This window comes from Saccopteryx leptura, chromosome 7 (genome assembly GCF_036850995.1).
Source record: "Saccopteryx leptura isolate mSacLep1 chromosome 7, mSacLep1_pri_phased_curated, whole genome shotgun sequence".
Taxonomy (NCBI): domain Eukaryota; kingdom Metazoa; phylum Chordata; class Mammalia; order Chiroptera; family Emballonuridae; genus Saccopteryx; species Saccopteryx leptura.
Window position 1 is genome coordinate 92,327,226 of NC_089509.1, and position 22,079 is coordinate 92,349,304.

A 22,079-nucleotide genomic window follows, 5' to 3' on the forward strand; every position below is an offset into this window, starting at 1 on the left:
GTATTACCCTTGAGAAGCATTTCACTTACTCTAGTAGAAAAACAACCCTGAAATATTAGCTTGGTTAATAAAAATCACATTCATTACTGAGTAAACCTAATCATATACCAAAGTAAAACAAAAATAACAGCTATCCCTTTTCACTTTATCAAGGGGCAAGGAAGAAAAGTTGAGCTAAAAATCTGAATTTAGCTGCATGTTCAGAACAGGAAATGTTTCAAAGCAAACCCATGCTGTTTCCTTTTTACACTCTTTGGCCTGTTCATCCACCTGGCAAACAAAAAATCCTTCATGGATTAAGTTTAAGTAAATCTATAATAACCTCAGGAAAAGAAAATACACTGGATATAAGAGAGGAGAGTAATAGAGAGAATCAATTTGTCATTATGACAAAAGCACCATACATTTCTATATGTATGATATTTTATAAATCAGGACGACATCTAAGGGCAGGCAGAAAGGGATATAAAAAGCATGTTTACTTTTGACTCTGACATATTCTAGGTATGCAATCATAACTGTTGATTGATTCCCCCTCTTTAAGTTTTATACTTTTTTTCTTATTTAAATTGGCCTGAACTACTGGAACAATGTTAATAACAGCAACCAGTTACTCGTAACCTTAAATGAGAGTGCTCTGAGTCAATGGTAGGAATAATGCTGACTTTTATCATGATGTATTTCCTGTTATGTTAAGCAAGTATTAAGTAATTCCCATTTTATTGACTTGTTCTTTAAAAAAATTTTTTTTGTTTTTAGAGAGAGAAGAGACAAAGAGAGAGGAGAGAGAAGGGGGGAGGAGCTGGAAGCATCAATTCATAGTGGTTGCTTCCCACATGTGCCTTGACCTGGCAAGCCCAGGGGTTTGAACCGGCGAACTCAGTGTTCCAGGTCAACGCTTTATCCACCATGACACCACAGGTCAGGCTGACTTGTTCTTTTTTTAAAAAAAAAAAACACCTCAGAATTAATGGTTAATTTTATCAAAATCTTTCTTGGTTTCTGGAGAGATGATCATTTTTCTTTCACACTTTTTAAAATATGACGTTTAATATTTCCTGATACTAAACTCTTACTTCCAGTCTTAGAATAAAAGCAACTTGCTCATTATGCATTATTCTTTGAATGTATTAAGATATTTGTAATGGTCTAGTTTTCTGTTTGTGTGCTTTGCCAGAATTTGGTATCAATATTTCAAAAAATAATTTTGAAAATCTTTCTCTTTTTGTATGTTCTTGAACAAGTTAAAAAGCACTGCAGTTATAATGTCCCTTAGAAGGGTGCCTGGGCTTAGCAGTGTTTTTATGCAGTGAATCAGGTTTTCAAATTTATCTCCATACAGTTTAGCAATATGACCTCTTACACTTAATTTCCTAAATATATGTGATTTAGTCTCATATTCTGTGTATTATTCATTCAGACACCTATGTGATATTTGGGCTTTCTCCCTTTGTTCATGACAGGTTGCAAAGGGATTTATCTATTTCATATTTTTACCCATACCCTCTAAAAATATCTCCTGAATTTATTAGTATCTCCATGTATGTCTTCTAAGTCATCAATTTCTGCATTTACCTTTGGTATTTCTTTCTGTTTTCTTTATATTATTTTATTTTACTTTATTTATTTTGTGGCAGAGACAGAGAGAGAGGGACAGATAGGCACAGACAGGCAGGAAGGGAGAGAGATGAGAAGCATCAATTCTTTGTTGCAGCACCTGAATTGTTTATTGACTACTTTCTCATATGTACCTTGACTGGGGGCAAGTGACCCCTTACTCAAGCCAGCAACCATGGGGTCATGTCTATGATCTCACACTCAAGCAAGTGACCCACGCACAAGCCAGCGACCTCAGGGTTTTGAACCCGGGTCCTCTGTATCCCAGTCCAACGCTCAATCCACTGCGTCACCACCTGGTCAGGCTATTTTACTATTTTTGTAACTTCTTGAGCTGAATTCTTCTATTTTCAGTTTTTCTTGCTTAGTAATTTATGAATTTTTCTGAGTACGGCTTTAGCCATATCCCATAGATACTAGTATACAGAATTTTGATTATCAGTATTTTCTAGTTTATTTGGATTTGATATTTTAATTTCTCATTTACCCAAAGAGTTATTTTTAAAATTTTATTTATTTTTAGCATGAAACGGAGACAGAGAGAGGGACAGCTGGGGACAGACAGGCAGGGAGAGAGATAAACATCAGTTCTTAGTTGTGGCACCTTAGTTTTCATTGATTGCTTTCTCCTATGTGCCTGGATGGAGGAGGAGCTCCAGCTGACCCAATGACCCCTTGCTCAAGCCAGATGAGCCTGCACTCAACACAGATGAGCACGCATTCAATACAGCATTCTCGGGGTTTCAAACCTGGATCCTCTGCATGCACCTCAGGCCACTGCACCCTGCACCACTGCCCAGTTAGGTGGGGTTTTTTTTAGATTTTATTTATTGACTTGAGAGAGAAGAGAGAGAGAGGTAGGGGGCAGGAGCAGGAAGCATCAACTCATAGTTGCTTCTTGTATGTACCCCAACTGGGCAAGTTCAGGGTTTTGAACTGGCAACCTCAGTATTCCAGGCTGATGCTCTATCCACTGTGCCACCACAGGTCAGGCCCAAGAATTATTTAACTTTTTTCAGATGACAGAGTTTTATGCTTTTCTTTGCTTTAGTTCTGGTTAAGAATAAGGAGCATAACATGTATATATTCTGGCTTTTTGGATTTGGTTGAGATTTTCTTTGGGGCCTAATAGGTACTCTTGCAAAAGCACATTTTTTCCAGGTATGTTGTTATACCATATATCATGGTATTAATGTCCACTATGATATATTTGTCTGCTTGCTCTATCAAGAGCTGAAAGAGAGGAGTCAAAACCCCACACTATAATTTGATTTGTCTGTTTCTCCTTATTTTTTGTTTTATAAATTTTATTTTATTTATTATTTGTAATTAAGTGAGAGCAGAGGAGGCAGAGTGACAGACTTCTGCATGTGTCCCAACTGAGATCCTCCCAGCAAGCACTCTACCGCAACGGTCTGCCATGGCAAGGGGAGGGGACAGGCACCATTGCTTGGCAACCAATCTATTTTTAGTACCTGAGGCAGAGGCCAGCAGAGTCATTCTCAGTGCCCAGGGCCAACTCACTCGAGCCAATCGAACCACGGCTGCGAGAGGGGAAGGAATGGGGATAAGGGAAGGAATGGGGATAAGGGGTGGAAAAGCAGATGGTCACTTACTTCTCCTATGTGCCCTGACTAGGAATCGAACCTGGGACATCGATACACCGGGCTAATGCTCTACCACTGAGCAAACTAGCCAGGGCCAAATTTTAGTTTATTTCTTTTTAAGATTTTATCTATGGATTTTAGAAAGAGGGGAGAGAGAAAGAGGGGGATAGGAGCTAGATACATCTACTTGTACTAGCCGCTCCTTGTATGTGCCTTGACTGGGCAAATGTGAGGTTTTAAACCAGCAACTTCTCAGCATTACAGGCCAACACCCTATCCACTATGCCACCACAGATCAGGCTGTTTTATAAATTTTCAAGCTGGCCTGACCAGGTGGTGGCGCAGTGGATAGAGCATCGGACTGGGATGCGGAAGGACCCAGGTTTGAGACCCCGAGGTCGCCAGCTTGAGCGCGGGCTCATCTGGCTTAAGCAAAGAGCTCACCAGCTTGGACCCAAGGTCGCTGGCTCCAGCAGGGGGTTACTTGGTCTGCTGAAGGCCCACGGTCAAGGCACATATGAGAGAGCAATCAATGAACAACTAAGAAGTCGCAACGCGCAACGAGAAACTGATGATTGATGCTTCTCATCTCTCTCCGTTCCTGTCTGTCTGTCCCTGTCTATCTCTGCCTCTGTAAAAAATAAATAAATAAATAAATAAATAAATAAATAAATAAATTTTCAAGCTGTATTATTTGATATTTGAGATTCATAACCATTAGACTGTCATTCTTTATTATTAGAAAACGCGCCCTGGCCAGTTGGCTCCGTGGTAGAGCATCGGCCTGGTGTGCGGAGGTCCCAGGTTCGATTACCAGCCAGGGCACACAGGAGAGGCGCCCATCTACTTCTCCACCCCTACCCCTCTCCTTCCTCTCTGTCTCTCTCTTCCCCTCCCGCAGCCGAGACTCCATTGGAGCAAAAGATGGCCCGGGCACTGGGGATGGCTCCTTGGCCTCTGCCCCAGGCGCTAGAGTGGCTCTGGTTGCAACAGAGCGATGCCCCGGATGGGCAGAGCATCGCCCCCTGGTGGGCGTGCCGGGTGGATCCCAGTCCGGCGCATGCGGGAGTCTGTCTGACTGCTTCCCTGTTTCCAGCTTCAGAAAAATCAAAAAAAAAAAAGAAAACGCAACTCAAGTGATTTTTTGTCTTGCATTCAACCTTGTCTGACACAAGTATTTAGACTCATTTTTTTGGTTTGAATTTGCCAGTTCAGTCTTTGCCCATCTTTTTACTCTCAAGTTTTCTGAGGTATTGTTTTAAATCATGGGTCAGAAAACTCTGGCTAGCCTGAGTGGGCGGTGGTGCAGTAGATAGAACATCAGCCTAAGATGCAGAATATCCAGGTTCAAAACCCTGAGGTTGCTGGCTTAAGCGTAGCCTGACCAGGCGGTGGCGCAGTGGATAGAGCGTCGGACTGGGATGCAGAGGACCCAGGTTTGAGACCCCAAGGTCGCCAGCTTGAGAGCGGGCTCATCTGGCTTGAGCAAAAAGCTCACCAGCTTGGACCCAAGGTTGCTGGCTTGAGCAAGGGGTTACTCGGTCTGCTGAAGGCCCACGGTCAAGGCACATAAGAGAAAGCAATTAATGAACAACTAAGGTGTTGCAATGAAAAACTGATGATTGATGTTTCTCATCTCTCTCTGTTCTTGTCTGTTTGTCCCTGTCTACCCCTCTCTCTGACTCTTTCTCTCTGTCCCTGTAAAAAAACAAAACAAAAAAAACCCTGAGGTTGCTGGCTTATCACAGTTATGACCCCATGGTCACTGGCTTGAGTAGAAGGATCACTGGCTTGAATAAGGGGTCACTCACTCTGCTGGAGCTCCCCCAGCTTCCCCATCACGGCACATATGAGAAAGCAAGCAATGGACAACTAAGGTGCTGCAACAAAGAATTGATGCTTCGCATCTCTCTCCCTTCCTGTCTTTCTGTCCCTATCTGTCCCTCTCTCTTGCAAAAGAAAAGAAAACTCTGGCTTACCAGACAAATTTGGCCTGCTGACCATTTTTGTAAATAAAGTTTCATTAGAACACGATCTTGTTAATGCATTTACATGTTGTCTGTGGTGCTTTCAAGCTATGACAGGAGAGCTGAATAGCTGCAATGGAAATTTTATCATTTCAAAGCCTGAATTATTTACAAAAATATTATCTGCTGGTCCCATTTTAAAATGGCATCTCTTAATTAGTTTGACTTTTTTTGCTCTTTCATTTTCTTTTAATAAGTGGGTTTATATAATTTGTAATTTTATATTTATTTATTTATATGGTATACATTTTATCTTAATTATATCTTAATTTTTTTGCATTACTTTTAGCTTTCAATTCTATCTTTTATTACATATTTAATTATATAGCCTGTTTTCTTGGAAGATTTGGTCTGTATCCTTTCCATGTCTACACTGCACAAAGAAAATTAGAATATTTTGGCCCTGGCCAGTTTGCTCAGTGGTAGAGCGTTGGCCTGGCGTGTAAGAGTCCCGGGTTCGAGTCCCGGCCAGGGCACACAGGAGAAGCGTCCATCTGCTTCTCCACCCCTCCCCCTCTCCTTCCTCTCTGTCTCTCTCTTCCCCTCCTGCAGCCCAGGCTCCACTGGAGCAAAGTTTGCCAGGGTGCTGAGGATGGCTCTGGGGCCTCTGCCTCAGGCGCTAGAAAGGCTCTGATTGTGCCAGAGCAAAGCCCCAAGATAGGCAGAGCATCGCCCCCTGGTGGGCTTGCCGTGTGGATCCTGGTCGGGTGCATGCGGGAGTCTGTCTGACTGCCTCCCGTTTCCAGCTTCGGAAAAATACAAAACAAACAAAAGAAAATTAGAATATTTTGGATTATCATGATTGACTTCATGTTATAAACAATGAGAAATTTTTCCATTTTTTTAACTGCCCATCCCAAATAAAGTATTTTTTCCTTATGCTATGATTTCTACATTGCCATAGTTTATAACATTTTAATGCTGGTCCTATATTTAAATTTATTCAATGCTAATTGCTAATCCATTTAATTTAGTTCTTAGCTCATCTCTTGATTCAATAGTTTATAATTTACTCACCTCTCTTCTCTATCCCCCACTTCCCCTCCACTCCTGACCTAAGACTGACTTATGGAATCTATGCCATGGTTTTTGTTTGGAAATATATGTCAATTGATAATATACTTAAAACTACAGGTTACCGGGACATAAAATTCTTGGGTCATATATGTTTCTGTCTACTGACTGTATACTTTTTTCCATGTCTTCTACAATGAAAAAGCCTGAGGCCAGCCTCTTTATTTTATAGGGGCTTGATATATTTTTTTCCACTTTGACCTAACAAAAAATCTGTATATTTAAGGGCTAGAAACTTTTAGAACTTCAAGTCTTCTGTTATCATGGGAAACTTAATGTCGTGTGTGTGTGTATGTGTGTGTGTGTGTGACAGAGACAGAGACAGAGAGAGGGACAGATAGGGACAGACAGACAGACAGGAAGGGAGAGAGTTAAGAAGCATCAGTTCTTAGTTGTGGCACCTTGGTTTTTCACTGACTGCTTTCTGATATGTGCCTTGGCCAGGGGGCTACAACAGACCGAGTGACCCCTTGCTCAAGCCAGAGACCTTGGGCTCAAGCCAGCGACCCTGCACTCAAGCTAGTGAGCCAGCGCTCAAGCTGGATGTGTCCACACTCAAGCCAGCAACCTTGGGGTTTCGAACCTGGGTCCTCTGCATCCCAGTCCGACACTCTACCCACTGCACCACTGCCTGATCAGGCGGAAAACTTAATGATTTGATAAAATTTTTTCTGCTTTTTATTCCATTGTCTTCTTTAGGGGTATCAATTATTGGTAAGCTAAATTTACTGTGTTCATTATCTCTCTCTCTCTGTCTCACCTTCAAAACGTTTACTTTTTCTATTTTGGATTGCTCAGATTTCTCAAGCTTACCTCCAATATCCCCAGCTGAAGTGAGTATCGCTGCTTTGAAAGCGACCTTCATTTCTATTATGACTATATTTTTCTCTTTTATTTTGTACCCAAGTTCAACTTATTCCTTTCTTTTGTCTTATTTACAGATCTTCCCTTGAAGATTCAATGCTAAACTAGTCTCTCCAACCCACAAGGGCCCCTACTACAGAAATTTTAGGGAATGATAACATAGGCTTTATTCCTCTTCAGGTGACTAAGATCAGCAGCTGCAAGGCTGTTGACTGTCAGGTTCTCCTCCATGCTAACCATTGCAAAAACAGTATGACTGAATAGTTGGTAATTCGATCCCACCTCTCTTGTCACTCAGGGAGCCCAATGTACACACCAACTTTGCAACACCAAGGTTTCTTTTCTTTTCTTTTTCGTGACAGGGACAGAGAGAGGGATAGATAGGGACAGACAGACAGACAGACAGGAAGGGAGAAGCATCAATTCTTTGTTGCAGCACCTTAGTTGTTCACTGATTGCTTTCTCATATATGCCTTGACTGGGGGGCTACAGCAGACAAAGTAACCCCTTGCTCAAGCCAGTGACCTTGGGCTCAAGCTGGTGAGCCTTGCTCAAACCACATGAGCCCACGCTCAAGCTGGTGACTTCGGGGCCTTGAACCTGGGTCCTCCGTGTCCCAGTCCAACACTCTATCCATTGTGTCACCACCGGTGAGGTGGCATAACAAGTTTGAAGTTACTGTTTTTTGTCCCCATGGTGGGTCACCCACCTACTTGGGAGAAAGCTGCTTCCCTCACTTTGCCTAAGTTTTTTAGAGAAAATCATCTTCTCCTGGCATCCTCTCTTGCCCTGGTTCAATTTTCACTTCACGTTAATAATACTAATTCATATATTCTGATTATGAGGTTTTGTCATTCTCATTATTTTTAGTTAGAGAGGAGAGAACAGAGATGTACACCTACTTCTGCCCACCCCTGAATTGTACAGCAAAAGAAAATCATAAAACAAATTATTTAATTTTTACAACTAATTACCTTTCTAATAATTTCCTAATATTTTTTATTTTAAGGAATCAACATGCTACTAAAGAAGTTACTAAACTTGATTCAACTTATTTTCACTGTTAAATTGACATGATTTTAGCTTCAAAGGCAAGTATTTACTTATTAAACACTTTTGGAAAATCCATCATTTTCCTTGAAGCTGTGGAGGATATAATAGTAAGAAAGATAACTTTTGCCCTCAGAAGATTATAATCTATGAGATGAGATGCATTCGGAAGGAAGGAAGTGAATAACTGGAGGACCTCACCCGCAGCTCTGAGCACCCCGGTACCTGCAGTGCCCCCGGGCCTGAGCCAGGCTGCTCCCTCTATCAGAGCAGCGGACAGCCTCTCTCTTTGTAGCGCTCCTCTAGCCAAACACAGCTTCGCTGTCACCACATGGGATAGCGAGGGCTGAGTCAGGGTGCAGCTCCCTGTTTGGCCCTCATCACACTCTGCTTTCACTGACTACTCTTCTGCTGTCATCTCTCCTAGAAGATAAGGTCCTAGAGGGTGGAAAGTTTTCTGTTCATCCTTATCTCCCAGGGCCTTGCAGTTAACAGGTGCTCAATAAGTACATGCTACCTCCATTAATAGCTTCTGTGACAGCAACCTTTAATTCCAGGTCGTTTACCCGAAACAAAGTTCACTCACTGATGATTAAATAACTTCTAAAAATCACTCAATTAGTACTTTAGATAGTCTATAATTTCTAATAGCTGTAGTCATATACCTAAAGAAAATTAGTATAATTTAGCTTTAAAATTCTAGTATAGCTCATGAAGTAACATCAACATTTCATCAAATGGATGTCATATAATTTGCTACCCATTATCTATTTAGCAAGTAATGTTTTAAAAATATAAGAACACATTAAAAATCTGCCTAGTTAACTTCCTTCTAACTCTAAGAATTCATTAATCTAGCCAACTGCCCTCTTTCAGCATTTGCCATAAGGTGCAAAAGCTCTTGCTAATCACTTCTCTGCCATTATAAAATGGTGTTTAATTTCAACATCTTTTAAACAACTTCTCTTCAATCTTAATTTTTTTACATCTATCTGTGATTCATTTTTCTTCCTACTTCTTTGATTTTAAGGTTTTAAAGTCCTACTAAAAGCCAACTTTACATCACTCTGCATTTTCCTTTTGAATAACCGACTGGTTTCTCCATTCTCAAGTCCCTCTTTTAAAAGTTCAACTTAATCTTTACATATTCATATTTTCAATTCCCTGATGACTTGACCGTCATTTTATATACCATAAAAGGAAAGAATGTTTGGGGAAATCTAACTTCCTTCTAAGTATCATTTAATATCAAAATCACTTTGTCTATAAACTGAAAACAATTATTCCTTTAGTCTTCTCTACTTAATAGGTTTTTCCTTTTTTAATTAAAGAAATCATGAAAAAAGCACTAAGGCAGATCTCAGGGAGAAGATCATACATGTTCTCCATTCTCTATATCTAGACTCCTACAACCCAAGTTCTTTACCCTCCTCCACCAAAGGTGAAGTTCACACGGAACTCCCTCTTTGACATTCACTGTAAAATATCATAGAAAAGAGAAAACACAGAACATATAATAGAGTCCACATGACCTTAATCAAATGTCTTACAGATCCTAACATTTAAATACTATCACAAGTCTAATGCATAAAAACAACTACACCTAAAATAAACTCTACCTTTTAACACATGATAAATATCACTTAAAAAAGGAAGGGAAAAAAGATCCTAACCAGACTTAATTTATTAACAACTACAGCAGATATTATCTTCAGCTATGGAACTAACTAACTTGCTTAGAATATAAATGGATCTATGCTCCCTTAAGGAGCAAAGGCAGGTAATTAAGCACTTTAGAATAGCAGAACATGTACCTTATTCAATTACCAAAGAGCAAAAAGAACTATTACTGAGAATAGTCTCACAGAAAGTCTCTCCATAGTAAACATATCCAGGAATATCCAGGAATTCTAGAAAATATGATTAGGTGTAAAATCTTTAAAAAAAAAAACAACCCTCCTTGATAATATATGCTGAGTTTAACTGGAAAGTGAAACAATTCTTTTTCGTTTCTTTCACCTTGCAAACACAGAGAAATAAGACATTCGAAGGGAGAAAAGGAAGGAAGATAAGCTTTTAACAAAAACCTACGGCCCTTTCAGTCTCCCAACAGCAACATAAACCAATTTGACAAAAGCATGAACATTCCTCTCTTGGGGACCGCTGCTGGCTCCCCGCCTGGGGAATCTCTGTGTGTCATTCCTGCTCTTCGGAGTCTCGTGTTTCAGAGCATGTTCACCTCACTGCCACAGCACCTCCCCGACTGCATCTGTAACTGTACACCGGACCCCTCGGAGAAGCCGAAACCTAACATACACCGCAATCTTTGTCAACCCAGCATGAACCTAAGTTCTCAGAATGTTACTTTTCTGATAGAATTGCTGAAAAGAATATTTACTTATCCCAGAGTCACATTTTTAGTCTTAAAAAAGCTTTTCTCCCATTTTAAGCTTTTCTTAAGTTTAAATCAACTTCACAAGCAAAAAATGTAATAACATACTAAACAGATGAGTATATTAATTTTTATTTATTTATTTATTTTTAGAGAGGAGAGAGAGAGGGAGAGAGAGAGACAGAGAGGGAGAGAGAGGAGAGAGAGACAGAGAGAGAGAAGGGGGGAGGAGCTGGAAGCATCAACTCCCATATGTGCCTTGACCAGGCAAGCCCAGGGTTTCGAACCAGCAACCTCAGCATTTCCAGGTTGACACTTTATCCACTGCGCCACCACAGGTCAGGCGAGTATATTAATTTTTTAAAGAATGAAAATCCCACATTTCAATGTGAAAAGCAGTAAAATTAGAAATAATGAAAATCAATTGATGTGAGTTGAAAAGATCAGTGAGAAAAACTGCCTATCACCCAAAAATATAAACAATACTCAGTATAGAGTTCAAACTAGAAGAGCTGAAAATAAATCAAGTAACTGCTTATTGAATGTCTATTATGTGCCAAACTGCATTGGACAAGTAAGTTTGCATTATGAATTCAAATTTAAATGCCCTTTATGGTAGCTGAGTTCCTAAGTGATCTATCAGAAAGGTCAAGGAGAGTTCATGCAGGAGTTGAGAGCACCTATCGGCTCTAGTGAGTATCAGAGGTGGGCTCAAACCTGGTCCTCTTAATTATAAGGTCTACGAACTTGGGCAAGTTATTTAGCTTTCAGTTTTCTCACATGTAAAGAGAGAATTATAATAGTACACACCTGTTGAGTCGTTTAGAATTAAATTAGGTATTTCATGAACCTGCTTAGCATGGTACCTAGTACATACTAATCACTTAATGTTAACTACTATTAGAAGTTGTAAGTAGTAGTTTATTAGTATTATCATTTTAATCTAGAATCTGTAGAGCTAAAATGCACTCTCCAGCTGCTAGTGGTTTTCTGAATGGTACAATGTAATTCTCCATTAAGTCAGGCCCTCCCACCTTCCTGGGGCTAGGCTCACAGAATCTACCAAGAAGTCATCCCTATAATCCACATTAAAAATCTAATATTAAAGCCTGACCAGGTGGAGGTGCAGTGGATAGAGTGTCGGACTGGGATGCAGAAGACCCGGGTTCGAGACCATGAGGTCGCCAGCTTGAGCGCGGGCTCATCTGATTTGAACAAGGCTCACCAGCTTGAGCCCAAGGTCGCTGGCTCAAGCAAGGGGTCACTCGGAGTGCCGTAGACCCCCAGGTCAAGGCACATATGAGAAATCAATCAATGCACAACTAAGAAACCGCAACGAAGAATTGATGCTTCTCATCTCTCTCCCTTCCCGTCTGTCCCTCTTTCTGTCTCTGCCAATATTAAAAATATTGCCTCTTCTATACAGCATCTATATACTGATGTTCTTGTGATGGAAAATACTAGCAGAATGAGCAGTGCTTGACTTGGTTACAGCATTTATTAGCTCCAGTTAATCATCCTTTACAACGAAGGCTTTCTGACTTCCTGTCCATACCAGTCACACTCAATTGTTACAGAAACCCTACATTGCAGGACAAGAAAAAAAAAGTTGTAGCTATAGTATTGAAAGTTCTTTTGTTCTAAGAATCTGAAACTAATGGCCTCTTTGTTGCTAAACTCCACATACACTGTTCCATCCTTATCTTACTTGACCTCCCTGTAGCATTTGACTCTGTTGAACACTTTCTCTTTCTTGCAAGTCTCTATCCGGCAGCTCAGTGAGTGGCTTAGTTTGTTTCTCTTGCCCCCACACTCAAGTATCACCATTCCCCAAGATTCTCTCTACCTTATTTTAAAGGGATGCAAGACGAAATACTTTATGTGGACCACCAGGGTGGGCCAAGGGCAGACTTTGGCAAACTTTGCTCATCTAAAGAGGACCAACTCAAACCAGTTCCAGTAAATTGGTGCAATTTTAAAATAAAAATGCAGTTTTAGGATTTCTAGATCTTCCAATTAATCAAAAGAAGATAAAAATCCCACAAAATATCCTAATTTTTTTTCATGTCAGCAGCTCATTTCAACTATTAAAATACAAGATCTATGACCTTGAGAAATTCATTTTATAAATCTGTTCCCTCATCTATGAAATGGCAGTGATAGTCACACAAAACACACAGAAAGTGTGAGTCAAGACATTTCTACAGGCTTTCATGTTAATTTCTACTCTACATGTACCCCAACACTAGGTTACTATTCCAGGTTTCAAACCAAAGGTACAAAATTGTGAATGTGAATAAATGCATTTTTCTGCACAAGTGTCCATAAAGTTTATCAGATTCTCAAAAAAGACTGAGACTCACTGACTAAGCTAAATTTTTCTACTTCTACAACTTCAGTTGTTACCTACACAAGGATGATTCCAAAACCTCTATCCGGTCAAACTAGGCAGCCGCTTGCCCTCGGTAACCAGCCTCTCCACTTCTCTCCATCTCCATTGCCATGGCCTCCACCTTGGATCCAACCTTCAGTCTCTTCTCAGCAACTCTCACTGGTCTGATTCCAGCCTTGCTCTCCTTTATTCCCCTCTTTGTACAATTCCAGTCCTCTAAACACAAATACTTTACTTGGCCAAAGGCCTTCAGGGTCTGCTTATAAACGTAAAAGGAATCCAAACTCCCTTAGACTAACACAAACTCCTTAGGACCTGGCTGGGCTGACCTCGCCCTCCTCCACTATTTACTCCAATTCCTACAACTCTCCCACAATTTGCAACACAGAATACTCTTGTGTCCTCTGGCATTTATTCATACTTTCAGGTCCCACCTTCAGAAACGCCTTTCTAAAACTCTTCCCATTTGCTCAGCTCAGGGCAGAACACCCTTGAATGGTCCTCACTTTTAGGCTTGCCCCAGGGCAGCCAGAATAAATAGCTTTCCAGCCTCCAGACGAATCTATCCCTTATCATTCAGGCTTGTAAATGGCAGCATTTTTTCGTTCTCCGCTAGACTAAAAACTCCTCAAGGGTAGACAATGTGTCTTTGTATTTACGGGGCCCACAATTAAGGTTAAATGAATGAAACAGCGCGGGCTAGGGTAAATATCCCACCCTCCCAAGGGCTTGCAGCAAGCACACACATCCACCCACCACCCACCCAGGCAGGCAGAGAACCTGTTTTAAAGGAGGAGCTATAAGTAAAATAAACCCACCTTCACTCACTGGTGTGACCACTCCTTTACATTTGCCAACTCACAGAATTCAGCAGCAGAGAGCAGACTAACATCAGGCTGCTGAACGTTTCTAGGAGTACACTGCTAATGTTTTGCTGGCACAAAAATATTTATTTGCCCCATGAAGGTAATTATAACATTCTATCTGTACTCAATACTCACTAGTATTATTAGTATATACTGAATCAAGAACTCATTCACATTGAAAAAATTCACATAGAGAATACTGAAAATCTTTAGAGGAAAATATCTAAAGGTCATGCACCGGACACTATTCTAAAGGCTTTTATGTGCAATTCCTCATTTAATTGTCACAGTAACCCTATGAATAAGGTATTGGTATCATTATCACCTTCTTTCCCAGATGAAACTGAGATGAGATAAAGTAATTCGTCCAAATCACATAAGTAGGCTTCAAGGCCAGTTTGACTCCAGAGTCTAAGCTTTAACCAACAAAAAACTACACATTGAAGATTATGTTTATGTTGTATGCACATACTATCACACAAGACAAAACACAACAAAATGTTAACGGTTATCTCCTGGGATAAATAGGTCTGGGTAGAATGCATATAAAAATTGGTCACTTTTAGTCAGAAAGAAAGCAAACAAGTAAATAAATGGTATTTAGATGGTGCTAACAGAACAGTAAGGTAGGCCAGGGGAACACATAAGAAGCACCAGCTAAGAGCCAAGCACATAGGCTGTCTCATCTAATCCTTACATCAAAAAGTACAGATAAAGAAACCAAAGATGCCCTGGCTGGATAGCTCAGTTGGTTAGAGCGTTGTCCAGATCCACAGAGGCTGCCAATTCAATCCCCAGTCACGGCATAAACAGACTAACGTTCCTCTCTCTCTCTCTCTCTCCCCCCCCACCTCCCTAAAGTCAATAAATAAATAAAAAATAGAGAAACCAAAGATGAAGTAACCTATCCAGTGGGAAAACTGGAATATGAACCCAAAGCCCAAAACAAAAATAAGAAAGTAAAAAAGAACCCATAGTCCAAATGTGTCTGACAGTAGGATACCATGCTACAAATAAAATTTAACTGAAAAACTGACTGTCTTAAAAAGAATCACAGTGGATAAAGCATAGACCTGGAACGCTGAGGTTGCCAGTTCGAAACTCAGGGCTTTGCCTGGACAAGGCATATATGGGAGTTAATGCTTCCTGCTCCTCCACCTTCCCTTATTTCTCTCTCTCTCTCTCTCTCTCTCGCTCTCGCTCTCGCTCTCTCTTCTCTCTAAAATAAATAAAATTTAAAAGAAAAGAAAGAGTAAAGAAAAGAATCAGCCCTGGCCAGACAGCTTGGTTGGTTAGATCATCGTCCCCATATGCAAAGGTTGCCAGTTCAACCCCTGGTCAGGATACACACAGAAACAGATCTATGTTGTTTTATTTTTTACTCTCTCTAAAATCAATAAATAAAAAACTTAGATTAAAAAAAAAAGAATCAGAACCAAGAACCAAGTAGCCTGCCATCTAAAGTCAAGGAGAGAAAAGAGAGAGGTTCTGGGTTTTTACTTTAAGCTTTAGTTGAGAATATCTTTTCAAGTGTCTCAAAATAGCCAGAAGTATTGTCTAAAATCAGCATTACAGTCAGGGATCTGGGACAAACAGTTACATTAGCATGAATTAAATGGGTTTGGATGTGACTCCGTTGCATATGCAGTGGAGTACCTGCTTGGGGGACAATTTGCTGTCTCCAACCCATTCTCACCTATCCACCTATTGCTTACAATTTGCCAAATGTGTGTAGGGAGACTGGACTACGTGTCCAAGAATACTGCTAACTGTAGTTGGAAAAAATAACCTCTCGTTATCTAAAACTATCTTCCCAAACCTGGATAGTGAGAGCTGCTAACCCTGGGGAAACCTCTCAGATAAGAATGAATGGATCAGCATTTTTTTAAAATAACTTGTTTAATTATGGGCACTCTGACTTAGAAAATTTTAAATCCATCCAAACCAAAATTTCATTTCTCTAAAAATAGCAACGACATGATTTGCTAAGAAAAATAATTGGGTGGGGGTATACAAATTTCCTTCCACAATCTTTCAGGAAAGAAAAATTATTTCAGACTTATAACAAACTCCACCATTCCTTCAGGAATAAAGTAGCCCTTGAGGCAATTAGATTAGGAAATTACTATATAGACAGGGTGAAAAAGAACAAAACTTTTGGGATTTGTACATATACAGTTTTTGAAAGTTTAGAAATGTGAAGTTAAAACTATCTTTAAAATATCAAATTATGAGGCAAAGAGATTTTTTAAACCTTAAAATGTCCTAAGAAGAGAATAATCAAATTATTTCTTCCACCCAATATGCTCTAAAAATGACAAACTACCACAGAAGTAACAATTTTGGATACACAAGTATATAAAAATGTCCAAGTCGATAACCAATTTCAATTAATAAAGTTAAACAATTATCAAACGTAATTTGCAGTTTTGTATGAAATCTATATAATCTCAAATACCACATTTTTCTTAAGAACTAATGCTAAATGGCTGGATAGCTATCATCGCGGAGAAACAGGAGTTTTCTTTTAGGCAGACAAAAGTAAAAGACACACATTAACAATCACAGAAGGAGTCTCACTCACTTCCACGCCTGACACTCACTTCCACGCCTGACAGAAGTCAGCACTGACCAAGTCATGGGTTATCTACTGCTGTGCAAGTGCCCGCTCTCACTGGGGAGTCGTGTTCTTGAGGGTAGAGTGGTCAGAATGTGGAACACCTCTGCCAGCCAACTCCAGCCTGCCACCAGGCAGGACACACAGATACACACAACATCCTGTCCTAGGTCCACTGAAAAGGGAAGGAGGAGAAAGAACAAATGAAAGAGGAAAACTAACCTATCCAAACATGCCCACACCGGAGGCTGGTAGTGGGGGGCAGGGTACATTAACATTCCAACTTCCATACTAAAGAACAACCAGAAGGAGGTTAAGTGTAACCACAGGAAACATCCTATCCTTGAAAACCTGGATGTCTAGATTTGGAAATTTAAGTTTTCAACTTAAAAAAAAAAACAACAACACTTTCAACGCTCATGGCACCAAAATATACCTAAAATTGAACCCGTTTAAACATAGAAAAGGGGGGGGGGGGTAACACACGGTATCAGCTATGTTCAGTTCCCTGAGGACTCTTCCACAGACGCTTCAGAGTTGCAGCAGTAACAAATTTCCTTAAAATCCCCATTTTTTCCTATTGCTGCGGTCGACTGTAACATATCACAAAATGCAGATAGTTCTTCTCAGAATAAATCAACTACTGATACTTAAACGGTGTTCCAGGAGCTGCCCTGCCCACCTCCTCTCCCTCCTAATTTTTAATACTTCCCTGCGTGCTGGCAACCAGGCCCCCCACGCTCGGGCTCCGTTCACGTGCTTGTTTCCCCGGACAGTGACCAAACAGGACAGGAAACGGCTACCTCTGGGGGCTGCTCCAGAAACCCAGCCCCCAGACGCTGACAGTGCCCTGGCCGCTCCCTAGTCCCACCTGCAGGCGCTGTCCAGGGAAGGGGGGCTGCAGCCCCGGCCGCGTCCGGGACGGAGGGGGTGGGGTGCGTGTGCTCGGCCCGAGAGGGGCCCGGGGTCCGGGGGGAGGGCGAAGGAGGCGGCGAGGACAGCCTGCGCGGACAGACACACCACCTGAATTCACCTCCTCCCCTCCCACCGCAAAAAGCCCAGTCACTAACTAATCAGCTAAGAAAAATCCCTGGAAAACTTTTCCAAACGGGAAGAGAGGGCCCTCCGCCCGGCCCGGGGGCTCCCGGGGCAGGGGCCGGAGTTTGCAGCCCGGGAAGGGCTCGCCGGGGAGCGGGGTGGGGCGCGGGCGAGGGGAGCAGGGGCGGAGTACCTTCAACCGACGGGAACTGGCCGAGAGTTTCCAAATAGCCGAGAGCTCTCCCCCACGCCCTCGGGGGTCGCGAGCGCGAGCGCCGGGGCTGCCCGGAAGGAGGGCAGCCCCCCACTCGGGCCCGAAAGGAAACTTTCCGGGCCGCGGCTGCACCTGACTCCTCACCGCCCCGCCACCCCACCCCACGCCCGCCCGGCCGCCTGCCCCGCCCCGGCCGGGCCGCCCCAGCGCGGAGGAGGGGGATAAAGAAATTGAACTATTACCGGGATGGGTGGGGGAGGGGTCTGCGAAAGAGCCGGGGAGGGTGGGCGCCCGCTCCCCGCTCCTAGGCCCTGACGCCCCGGTCCCGGCGACCCGGGCCTGCCGCCCCGCGGTAGAGCCTCCCGGCCAGCGCACGTCCCGGGCCCGCGGCGCCGCCGTCCCGCCCGGAGGCCCCGGGGGGCCCGCAGGGGCGCGGGGAGGCCCGGGTGCGGGGGCAGGGCGCGGTCGCCGCGGGGCCCGCCGGCCAGAGGCCTAGCCGGCACCCCCCGCCCCGCACCCCCACCCCGGCCCGCGCAGGCCGCGCCGCTCGCCCCGCTCCGGCCCCGGCTGGATCCCCGCCCGCTCGCCCGCCCGCCGTCGCCTCCCGCACGCGGCCCCGAGGCCCCGGGGTCCCCAGCCCCCGCCACCCCAGCGCGGGCCCCTCTCACCCTTTCATCCTCTGTCCGGGGCCTGGCGCGGGCCGGCGAATCCCCGGCCTCACGTAAGCGCGCTCGCCGCCCGCCCTGCCTGCGCGGCCCAGCCCGTCGCCCTACGGGAGCCCGGGGATGTGGGCCGGGCCTGGGGCCGCCTCTGCTTACCTTTCAGCTGCTTTTTTTTTTTTTTTCTCCTTCCCCCCTTTTCCCTCGGCTGGGCTGACAGATCAGAGTGAGAGGCGCTGGCAATGGACTAGGAAGCTCGCTGCCGCCGCTACCGCTCCCCACTGGGCTCCGGCGAGAGCCTTTCCCGGTCAAGCAAGAGGGGTGAGGATCATATTTTTATTTTGGAAACTAAAAAGTGCTCCCAGGGTCGGTGATTATTAAGGGGAAATCCCTGAATATACTCTCCAGCCAAGAAGGCAGGGCTGCCGGGGCTGCACAAGAAGAGGCAGCAGCCTCCTACAGCACCACTACAGGCACTGCGAGGACATAACACCAGAGAGCCGCTCCTCTGCCCTCCGAAACGACAACTTTCCTACCATCTTGGAGGCAGAGGAAAGGGGGGCCGGGGGAAAGTGCCCCCGCTCCCGAGAAAGTACAAATTTCTACTTCTCATCTCTGGAGAAAAGTCCACTCCGGCCGTCCGCCCCGGCGCCTGGGGGGGAAAGCAGGAGAGAAACTGGGAGCGCTTGAGAAACGTGTTCATTGGCACCAGGGGCACAAATGTTTCTGCATCTTCTGAAGGAAAAGAAATCTTTGCAGGACCCAGGTTTTCCGGTGATTATTGTTTTCTGTATTTTCCATGTGAGTGACGGTGGTATTTAAAAAAAAGATTTTTTTTCAATCTCATAATGATTTTTCTCCGTTACAGATGTAAGTTCTGTGTCTGGTGGTCAGTTTCTAAATTTGTACTTCAAGAGACTTTATAAGCCACTTTGTCTTTATTTGCCTATTTATTTAATTATTTATTTATATTTTGTATAGAGAGAGGTATTCGTCTCCTTACATATAAAATTTTTGTGTTATATATTGCCCTCAAAAACTGAGATTGCTGAAAGGCAATTGTAAAGGGATGTCTTTTGTCTCCTTTTTCAAAGCAATGTAAATAAAATCTATTGACTGTCCAGAAAGGCATGGTACAGCTGTTTATTTTTCACAGTGCAAATAAAGGCAGAGATCATGGGGGGGGGGGGGGGGTCAAATACAACTTAAGTATAACTGGCCGCATTTCTGGAAATAATCTGATTTCTGTTATGGTCTGCCCATGAAGAAAGGTTACTGTAAAACTGGAAATAGATTTTAAGGACAATTTTAGATTTTTAAGTAAAATGGCTTATTGAGAGTTCATTGTATCCAGGCATTTTATTTCTTTATTTCTTTAAATTTTTCCTAAGGTTTAAATCTTGGGTACATTACACGTGTTGCAGTCCACTTTCCGTTGGGTCACAGAATTGAGAGGTGTGTCTTTTTGTTAAGATTTGAAATGTTGTCGGTTCAGAACTTCTGGTGTGCTACCAGTTTGGATAAATTACTTTTAATATATTGCAATGGATGTCATCAATCTTTTTTAATTAGCAAAGCTTAGTAGATAAATAGAATCAGAGTTACCCAATGCTGAGGAAGCACAGAGGTGAGAAAGAGAAAGAAAGGTGCTGCCCACTTGCAACAATTCCCTGGAACTCTTACTAGAGGAGAGTAAATTGCACAGAAACTTCTCAATTTTTATGAGAAAGAGAAGAATATTAGAAAATAACCAGAGGATCTTTTTGTTTGTTCTGCCGAGAATGATGGCTCTTACACACAGTTTTTCTGACACACGTTCGCTAACCTAGTGGGAATTAATTTGAAATATTAGTGCCTTGAAGCTCTCTCATTTAAAATTTATTATAAAGCATTTAGAAATAACTGATGACTCCATTTGAAAACATTTATTTTTCTTTTTTGAACTTACAAATTGAGAAAATGAAAAGTAAGTTCAGACAATGCCTACGTGAGTTCAGCTAGAGCTCCTATTAGATGTTCTTTTCATGCCCACCCCCATCTTTATCATCTAAATTTGAATACAGTACCTGAATAGTCTAGATATTCTTTTGTGTGTGTGGTTTTTTTTCTTTCTTTGGTAGAAAAATCTAAAGTAATTAAAATTAACTGATTTTTATCATCTTGAAAACCTACTTTTGAAGTTATGTTATACTTACAATTTTAAAAAACCAAATTTGGAGATCAAATATATCGGTCATAACATCTCTAGTGAACTTGAAAAACATGTTTTTGAACAACTTGTTTCTTTTATATGACATAACTTTATAGATATGCTTTGAATTTTTTAAGAAATTAAGTTGGCCTGACCAGGCGGTGTCACAGTGGATAGAGTGTCGGACTGGGACGCAGAGGACCCAGGTTCGAAAGCCCGAAGTCACCAGCTTGAACGTAGGCTCATCTGGTTTGAGCAAGGGGTCACTCAGTCTGTGGTAGCCCCCCACCCACCCACCCATTTCAAGGCACATATGAGAAAGCAATCAATGAACAACTAAGGCACTACAACAAAGAATTGTTGCTTCTCATCTCTCTCCCTTCCTGCCTGTCTCTCTCCCTCTCTCTCTCTTTCTCTGTCTCTGTCAAAAAAAAAAAGAAAGAAATTAAGTTGTATTTGCTTTAAGCTGGCTGCATTCTTTTATGTAATCCCTGTAGTGACTGACTAATAAACTTGTTTGCGTGATGTGTATCAGGGGACAGGGATATGGTGCATAATCTTAGCATTTCACTGTCTTTCTCTTTATAAAGCTTGACTTGTACATGGCTCTAATCCATGGTGTTTATCCACCAGCTGAGTTAAGCAGCCCAGACTTGGGGAATTATAGCCCAACCAAGAAAAAAATCCCACTTTATTGGCAATGTTGGTGAATTTGATTGGTCAGTGTCTATTTCAGTTGGTAATTGAACTTATTTCAGTTGCTGTATATCTCTATAATTCCTAGAAGCTCCAGGTGGTAGCAAAACTTCTGATATAATTAAGCTTCAATAATCCTGTATTTGCCCAATAAAATTCCCAGTACTCAAATTTGGCTAACATTAAGTACCTAATGCATCTTAGTAACCTCATTGGGCACTTTTATGCCTGTGCTCTTATTTTATGCCCCAGGAGCTCTATAAAAAATTGTTTTTATTTCTTTTAACTATCTTCACTTTTTTTTTTTTTTAAGTGAGAGGAGCGGGAATAGAGAGACTCCCACATGCATCCCATGCCTTCACTTTCAAGAAGAGTAGACATACTTGGCCCTGAAACTTCCAAGATTCCAAACCCTCCTGCACCCGACTTTCCAAGGCACCTACCACAGCTCTATGCTCTATGTCTGGAACTGCTTAGTTCCTGCCATATATTCTTTGCCAAAAACAAGCTTTTGAGTACCCAGCTTTTGGAGCTCTTTTTCATTCATTAGTGGCAACCAGTAGCTTATTTCACCTTTGTGAAGTCTAGTAGCTAAGTCTATTCATTGCTTTGAGGAATGCACAAAAACTATCATATTTTCTATGGAAATGCGTGCACTTCCTTTATCGGCAAATATTTCCTGACGGAATCACCAAGTGTTTAAAAATACACTGAGAAGTAGACATGGTTATACAAATTTATTGGGATTTTTTGGGGGGTGGGGCAAGGGAGAGGA

The 22,079-nt window shown here is 42.3% G+C and overlaps 1 protein-coding gene across 2 annotated transcripts in view; it reads right to left on the reverse strand.

Annotated features, from left to right (window-relative positions):
- The window catches only part of INO80D (INO80 complex subunit D), a 99,941-nt gene extending 81,859 nt beyond the window's left edge, over positions 1-18,082 (reverse strand). For both annotated transcript variants that reach the window (XM_066346218.1, XM_066346217.1), the window contains exon 1: positions 17,738-18,082. The gene's annotated coding sequence lies outside the window, so the exon portion shown is untranslated. The remainder of the gene's footprint in view (positions 1-17,737) is intronic.
- Between the last annotated feature and the right edge of the window lie 3,997 nt (positions 18,083-22,079).